The sequence below is a fragment of the Pinus tabuliformis genome, chromosome 5_2, assembly GCF_031772625.1.
Source record: "Pinus tabuliformis cultivar Carrire ecotype Pingquan chromosome 5_2, CPIR1, whole genome shotgun sequence".
Taxonomy (NCBI): Eukaryota; Viridiplantae; Streptophyta; class Pinopsida; order Pinales; family Pinaceae; genus Pinus; species Pinus tabuliformis.
Window position 1 is genome coordinate 777,811,712 of NC_142306.1, and position 9,388 is coordinate 777,821,099.

Below are 9,388 nucleotides of genomic sequence, written 5' to 3' on the forward strand. Positions count from 1 at the left end.
ATCATGAAATACATTACCTATGAAGGGAGATTCAGCATGTCTACGGCTATCATTTCAGGTTGCTGAGTGAACTAAGACATGGAATGGATTTACCTCCAGAACAGAAGTTGAGCATCCCCTATTTTCTTCTGCAGTCATTAGGTGAATGTGCCACAAAATTTAATGAAGGGACACCAAATCAGTTAGCCCATCATGGCCTCATCAAACTTTTAGTCGAAGATTCCTTCCACACCTACACTATCCCCCTCTCTTGGGAAATTTTTCGAAACATGTCCAGAGATGACGATATTAGAATTTTGGCCGAGGAGTTCACCTCATCCAGTAGTGAAGAAGGGGAACACACTAAAGCAAGAGAGAAAACTAGTGGTAAAGAAACACACGACAAACAAGCACAAGAAGGACAAAAAGAGAAAGAGGGAAAGGGCCAAATTGTTGAGCCTAAAACAGAGCAAGGAATAACAACACAAACACCAAGGGAAAAGGGACTACAGAAGATAGCAGAGAAGGCAGAAACATCCCAAGTAAAGACTGGCACAACCACAACAGTCACACCAAAACAAAAAGTAGAGACAGATCCTGAAATGGCCATAATATAGGCAGAAACAGTTGACACAGAGACTTCTATAGGAAGCATGGAAACATAATAGCAAAGGGGGAAATCACTGGAAATATTGGCAAGAGAGGCAACAACTGTGCTTTCCGCCTTAAAAACACCTCCAAAACAAAAATGGAAGTGAAAGAGGCAAACCTCCATGTACTTTAAAGCAAGGAGGAGCACACTGATCAAACTAGGCAGACCCCAACCATAGTCAAAGGAGCCTATTTTCATTGAGGACACAACACCTAAACCAAAAGAAGGGTCTCCATCAAAGATGTCCATCACCTATGAACGAGGAAGCCCAAAAAATTCCACCTGGAGAGAGAGACTGAAGACAATGGACTCAAAGACAGTTCTACAGGAAGCTGATAAGTCTCTACAGGAAACCCATGCTAAGCTAAAAGAGATCGAGAAACTGGAGGAAAGGGTGGCCAAACAACCACAGGAAGAAGAAAAGACATAAGAAATAGTGGAACCAAGCCCCCAGCCTAGTTTAGGCTCATACTATAACCTACTAGAAGCTGGGAAGATAATTCCCCATAAATTTGCGGTGCCACTCTTTTTTGCACTAGAAGAAGAAAGAATTACGACTCACACTTGGATGAGGATTGCCAAGTCCAAAGGTGTGCTAGACATAGGCCGCCTAGAGGAACAACTCAAAGAGTCAAGGGGAGAACTGGCCATGGTGAAGCATGTGGAAAGTAGAAAAAGGGCCAAACTACAGGAAGAGAACGAGCTGCTGAAACAACTACTATGGCTACAAGGAAGTCATAAGGAAGACAGGCCCTTCATGCTAGGAGAAGAGTAACAATAGGGAAAGCCTGTAGCAGGAAAAGAAACCTCTAATGAACAGCAGACAAAGGATGGGCTGTAGGCAGAGATTGAGGCACTAAAAAAACAGCTACATGAGAAGGAGTTGCAGGCAGCAGAGGAGATACAGTCTCTAAGGCAACAAGTACATGAGAAGGAAGCCCAACTGGCCTGCATGGTCAGTTGGGCAATAGAGGTTATACAATGTAGGCAGCCTACCAAGTCATACGCTTTGTACCTTAAAGACCAATGGTTACAGTTCCAGATTAACACCTTGGCCCAAAGGGGCACTACTCCATTTCAAAACTACCATCAATTCATGGCTTTATGTGACAGTAGCTGTCACACGGAATCAGTCAAGGGTGCGGACACAACTGACCTTCCTAGAAGTCTAAGACATTCTAATGACAAACAAAACAAACTGGAGCTATCCTTCTCTAAACATACATTATGATATGAGAAATCAAGTGTTTCGTTCTTACCTTTGTCCAAACGCTGTTGTAGAAGTCCAAGCTTTGTTGATCTGGATGAGCTCCTCCTTTTCTCCAAAACCTGCAATCACCAACAGTCAAACAATTAAATAGCACCTGATTATAACATAAAACAAAGCATATTCAACACATAGACCAAGGAGTACATGAAATAACCCATAAACAACAAGTTATTGAGAAGAATGGACCAATTTGCATTAAAGGTAATCAAAAGGAACCATTACAACCTGAGCCTTGGTGTTGTGCAAGCTCCTTCCAGGGTCCACAAGAGTCTTCCTCTACTTTGACAAAGCTCACCCACTTCCAAATAGAACAAGCAAAGATGACAATCTCTCCTCACAAGCTTCTAAATGGGAGTCCTAATTCCTGCAGCATTTACCCTTAGAAATCTATAGCTTTCAACCTTCTTCCTTCTAGCTCAATGCCTCTTTTTATAGTGCTCAAGAGGAAGTTAATCAGGTCCACCATCAATGGGATAGTCCCCTCTTTGGATGGGATCACTCCCTTATTGATGGGATAAGTTCCTCTTTGATAGGAGTGCATGAACCATCTGGAGGCGCTCAATACTCATCCAAGAATCTTCTAGAATGCTCTAGAAATGACCACAAGTAAGTTTTTGAAGATAAAACTTGCGCATTTTAACCTTTTCAGAGGGACGCACCTGCCCCTTTAGATACAGAGCGTCCTTGGACGCAGACCTTATGAACAAAAGGTGCGTACCCGCAGGCAAGGCTTGAGAGAACCTGCGTACCCAGAGATAAACATGTTTTATAAAGACCTTCTCTCTTTCTTGGAGTTTGATATGAATAGTAGAGGCATAAGACTTGCTCAAAAGGGTAGTATGACTGTTGATAGAGCCATACCGACTGTAAATAGCCATGGTGACATTTTTTAGTGTAACAGATTGCCCCCTAAAGTGCGAAGCCTGGAATAGATTAGGGTTTTGTATTATCTAGGAAGGGTGAAGCGCTTTATCATTTCGAGGATTATCTCATGGAGAACCTGGTTGGAACCTGCAATTTTCAACGCAAAATACATGGATAAGATTATATCATCACTGAGGTAGGCATTCCCATACTCAGATAAAAACTTTAACTAACAGACTAACTACTCTGATACAGAAATGATCTTGTAGTACATCATAATCATAGACTTTTGTAGACACAGTATGGGCGCAGCCATCTGTTTATGATTAGTCTACTTAGATAATGAATACAAAACTCCTCGCATCCTGGATGGTAAAGATTTGATCCAGGGTCTTCATTCCTACTTCTCGAATTGGTACGATTCTAGCCATGCGAATAAATGAGTCGATGTCGAACATGGTAGAAACCACTTGATTACCAGTCGATGATGTAAACTGTTAACAAGCGTGAGAGAGACCACCAGTAATGTCAATGGTTCTCAAAGTACCCAGTACAATCCATGAGATGTGAATGAATGAGTTGATGTCGAACATTTCACGGAATCCTTCGATCGAAAGTCAATGATGTAAACTGACGTCAAAGGCGAGAAACCTGCCATTGATGCATGCAGACTTCAAGGTACTGACGATTTCTAAGTCATCTCTCTAGATAATGTGCTGATGTCGATAGAAAGAGACTCGTTGCAGGCAAGCCCACAACACGAAATCATTGTTCAAGTTGAAGAAATATTGCTGTAAGGACTGACTCAGGGATGGTCAAATGGATGACAAGTATTTTGCAGATGAAAGTTTTGTTTGCAGACCTCTTGAACACATAACGACACGACAGATGGTTTGGTGCTAAATAACGCAAAGTTAATCCCCAGAACCTGGTTGAAGACTTTCAAAAGTGGTTTGATCAACTGTGAGGTAAAAGATTTCCCAACCCAGGTGAATGAAAAGTGTCGTGTCCAAGAGTGGTAATAAAGTTTCTTCTGAGACAAAAGGTAACAAATAGGCTCATTCTTCTCTCTTTTCCCCCACCATTTCTGGCAAGTACCTCTTTATTTTTAACAAGCTTGAGGAGGATAACATATGCTTGATTATAAGCTCATCCTTCGGATGAGTCCAACCCAGTTTTGATTCGAACCCTAGGAAGGAGTGGTTCATTCCTGTTTGTAATTGAACAGGTCCTTTACTGTGAAATGTTTAACGAGCCCAGTATAGGAGAAACTCGGCGTTTTTCAATTTTAGAGAGTCTGAAAAACTTAAGGAGACTCCAAGTTGAACTTTTTTGTAAATTTGTGTCCCTCAAGCCCGAAAAAAGTATAAAATAATACCTGGGGGAACCGCTTGATCTTGCGACCAAGGAGTACTTTCATAATTAGTGTCACTGACCTGAAAAGTAAAAAGCGATCAAGGACACGTCGTTTTATTTCCGTATCGAGTTTGAAACGACAAAAACCTGGCAATCTTTTCCTGATTTTACGGTCAGAAAAGAGCTATAAGGGGACCGTCTTTTAATTCCGTTTTAACGAGTGTAAAAGAAATGCTCGGCAATCTTTTCATATTTTAGGAGTCAGAAAAGGGCTTAAAAGATGACTCTGAGGTTTCACTTTTTCTTAAGTTTTAACGAGTTTGAAAAAATGATAAAAATGTACTCATGGTTTTCACTTTTTCGTAAATTTTAATGAGTTCGAAAAAGGGATAAAAATGTACTCATATGGCCGACTTTCAATTTAATTTACGAGCAGGAAAAGACAGGAAGGACTCGGCATTTTCATTTGTTTTACGAGAATGAAAGATAGCAAAATAATCTCGAGATTTTCATGAGTTTAACGAGTCTTGAAAATAACTGAAATTGACTCGAGATAGGTTTCATTTTTACAAAAGCTTGAAACGGAGAAAAACTATGCTTCATAGTAGTTTCATTTTTACACAAGCTTGAAACAGAGAGGAAACTGTGCTTGATGCCCCCTAAGCATAACTGCTAGAGTGCATGCCTCCCTGCTTCATTTCATTCAACTATGGTGGATGAAATGAAGGTTCAAGCGCGAGATCATTTGAAAGACTCGACCTAAAACTATAAGAAAATTATGCAAAAAACTGAAATAACTAACCTAAAAACTTAACATTTATAAGATCTCGTCAATCTCTCGACTCAAGTAGAGGAGGATTTGTTTCATTTTTTAACGAGCTTGACACAGGAAAAGAACTATGCTCGGATTCAGTTTCATGTTTATGCAAGCTTGAAACGAAAAACTATGCTTGTTATAAGTTCACATGCCCCCAGCATAAAGATGCAAACCAAGGTACATGCCCCCCAAGCTTCATTGCATTCAATGAGGTGGATGGAATGAAGCTTTACTTTCACGATCTTGGAAAGACTTGTGGGAGTTGTTTCATTTTTTAGTGAGGTTGACACAGGAAAAGAACTATCCTCAAAACTACCCTCTACAATCTACCTAACAAAAGCTTTACTCTAAAAACCTTGATTCATTTTTTAACGAGCTTGACACAAGACAAGGAACTATGCTCTAAAATCCTTGATTCATTTTTTAATGAGCTTGACACAAGACAAGGAACTATGCTCATGACTACTCTCTACACTCTACCTACTTAACCTACCCTTGTTTCATTTTTTAACGAGCTTGACACAAGACAAGGAACTATGCTCAAGAAGTTCGCGTGCCCCCAGTTTAATGATGCAAAATGAGGTACATGCCCCCCAGGCTTCATTGCATTCAACCGGCTGGATGAAATGAAGGTTTACTTTCAATATTTAACTTGAAAAGGGAGTTGTTTCATTTTTAAGGAGGTTGACACAAGAAAAGAACTATCCTCATACCTGATTCATTTTTTAACGAGGTTGACTCAGTAACAGGAACTATCCTCAAAATCCTATTTGCTACAATCTACCTACATATCCTAAAATCTACCTGATTCATTTTTTAATGAGGTTGAATTAGTAAAAGAAGTATCCTCATGACTCCTTGTTTCATTTTTTAACGAGCTTGACACAAGACAAGGAACTATGCTCGTCCACACTGATTCATTTTTTAACGAGGTTGACACAGTAAAAGGAACTTTCCTTGCTACAGCCTATTTCCTTTTTTAACGAGGTTGATACAGGAAAAAACTATCCTCGTACACACTGATTCATTTTTTAACGAGGTTGACACAGTAAAAGGAACTTTCCTCACTCACACTGATTCATTTTTTAACGAGGTTGACACAGTAAAAGGAACTTTCCTCGTACCCTCCTATTTCATTTTTTAATGAGCTTGACACAAGACAAGGAACTATGCTCATGACTTCTAGTTTCATTTTTTAACGAGGTTGAGACTAGAAGAAACTATCCTCACTACATCCTGTTTCATTTTTTAACGAGGTTGGCACAGGAAAAGGAACTGTCCTCGCTACATTGATCATGGCTTCCAACTAGAAGAAAGACATGTCAATGGACACACCTTGATCATGGCTTCCAAGAGGTCTTCATCAGAAGGAAGAATAGTTCTCGGAAAGGAACACATGTCAAGAGACTCAAAAGGGATAAGAACATCGTGTCCAAGTAATCCCATAGAGTTTTCCTTGTCAATTACCGGATCTAAATCAAAGGAAGATGAGCAAACAGTGAGAGGCTCACTTACATCGGTAACTGAAAACATGGGACCAGTTGCCACATAATTAACCCGTGGCAGGGTAGATACCACTTTAGAATCAGGAACATTTAGGGGTGTCATATTATTGGTAGTTGAAACAAGACTAGGGAACGAAAGCTGGTCTACAGTCACAATACTGCCATTGTGAGGGAAAGACAGCACGCGAAAGAGTGTCGATACGACAGCTTTCATTGCATAAACATAGTCTCGCCCAAGGAGTAAATTGAAATCCAAGGGACCTCGAACTACCATAAGATCAATACAGACAGTTTTACCTTCCAAGGTAATAGAAAACTTAGAAAGGATCCCTAAAGGTTCACTAATGGTTCTGTTAAAAGCTTTCAGATTCTGCGTAATAGGCGCAAGCTGAGGGGAACCCAAAGCTTTCCAAACAGTTGAGGATAAAATACTAACAGAAGCACCCTCATCTACCTGAGTACGATGTATGTCCCTACCACCAGCCTTGACAATGATTTGGAAAGGGATGGAGGAAGGAAGACGAGGTTCTGTCAGTCTATTCCAATCAAAGGAAAAGACCTCAGTACTTGGAGGGGGTTCTGTAGAAACAGGCGAAATGCCCCCCGACATAGAAGAATCTGATGTAACAAGAAGAACCTGAGCGGTATGAAGTTCACTCTCTAAATGGAAAGTGGGATCGACCGAATGTGAAATTGAATCGACCACTTGATCAACTAATGGATCATCAACCTGAGTGACATGAGTTTCACTCTCCAATGGAAGAGTGTGATTGACTGTACTTGAATTTAGATCAATAACTCCGTCAGTTGACGGTAGGTTGGGAGAAAGTTTACGGTAACCAGTTGGAAATTCTCGCTGTGGAATAGTAAGTTTTTCCAACAATGTTGAGGCTTCATCCATGTGAGGGAAAATGTGAGTTTGATGACTCCCTTTGCATAACTTACAAGGAAACCTAACTTTACCCTTTTTCCCAGGAACCTGACTATCACTGGTTGATGGATCAACAAAAAGTTGATGAGATTTTTCTGACCATACTTCCAAGACCTTTGGAATACCAGGACAATTGACAAGGAAGTGGTCACCCTTACAAAGCCTGCAAGGGTATTTGGGTTTACGATGCATGTCGGAATTTTCCTCAACACAACTAACACTTACAGCCACGGTCGGTTGGTTGACTTCTTTCTTATCTTGCTTCTTCTTCTTCTTCTTCTTCTTCCCTTTCTTCTCCTTCTTAGCCTCCTGGTTACTAGCGTCAAGGCTTTTACCAGGCGAAGAGGAAGAAATGGAGGAAGAAAAATTAGGCGAAGAAGGTAAAGGGTCAACAGAAGGTTGGTGATGTTGAGATGGTGAACTCTGTTGAGGTGAAGCATCCGGTTGAGATGGAACAATTGGAGTATTTTGGGCCAACGAAGTTGAAAATAACCATATCGATAATCCTATTGTAAATCCAAGTAATGACAAAGTAGCCATATAAGGAGGACCAACATTTCCAAAGTAAGGAAAAGTACTAGGATTCTCATTAGGAGGGGTTCCTAGGTTGATAAATTCCGGAACATTTGCCATTATATTCAACTTCAGTGAATTTTATTAACAATTTAAAACTAAAATTAACAAGTCACAATTCACACCTAACAATTAAAATTCATAATTCACACCTATGGTCTCTAAAAGTAAAAACAAACAAATTAACACGCGCTATCAAATCTAGGAGTCAAACCACACACAAACAGTAAGCTCTCCGGACCGAAAACACTAGTTGGTGATGAAGCCCAACCTCGTAGAATTCAGTACAGAAATGGCGGGTGGAACAGTTACCCCGGCAACTTGCTTAATGAATAGACTGGACCAAGTTCCTCCACTTTAACCGTCTCGAGTGAAGTGAACCCCCCAGAAAATCCAAGTGAGTATAGCCGACGTCTGCTCCAGGTACAGTGGGACCTTCCCTCCACCGTCACCTCGGTAGAATCCTAAAGATAATGGCCACTAAGGTTACCAACCGCAACAAATGCACCTGGGGGAACAGTCTAAACTCCGACAGCACGCAAGGGCAGAGTAGCAAGCTCAATCCCCTTGCCGGCTCCTTGACAATAATCCAAGGTTTACCGACAAGTGACCCCTGGCTCCTCGACAATGGTTAATTCGAGGTTTACTGTTTGTAATACGTGCGTGTCTGGCGTCGTTCCCAATGAGGGGGGAATGATCCCCTCACTGGTTCGGACACGAGCTCGTGCTTCTCCTTTAAGAGGAGCTTTCCCAGAGTACAAGTGAGACAATTGGATTTATCCTACCACAAGATGAGCTACTTGTTTGGTTTTGCTGTCTTGGAGAGTTAATTACTCTCCTACTCCAAGACACTAGCCTAAGCTATGTTGGTGTTTCAGAGCCCTAGAAATGTAAAAATTACTAGATGAATTTTAATTAAGCGCTGTGTTATTAAGGCTATTATTACTCAAATGGGTAAATGGAGATGAAACCAATGGTGTTATGACCCGACTCAACTGAATGCAATCGAATATGATAATGTAATCTTTTCAATTCGATGAATCCTAATTAAAGTAAGGAGAGAGTTTCCAGTCACTTCCAACAATGCAAAAAATTGATCACTAAGAGAAAATATAACAAATTCTCTAATGCACTAATTTTATCAAGAAAAGCTAATGCAAATCAATTCCAAACCATTTTTTATTTTTATTTTTTGTGTAAATTCAAATCAAATTAAGATGATCTAAATCTACGATTGATTTTTCAGAATGTAAACTATGCAATTGTAATCTATGCACAATTCACTTGAAAAGTATGCAAATGTAATCTATGCACATTTTTCATTCATATTCTGAAAATGAGAATTCTAATTATGCAAATGTGATCTATGCAAGAGAATTCTCAAACACAAGATGATTCTAATGTGATCTAAGAACCAATCAAGTGCAAGTCGAGAAAATTG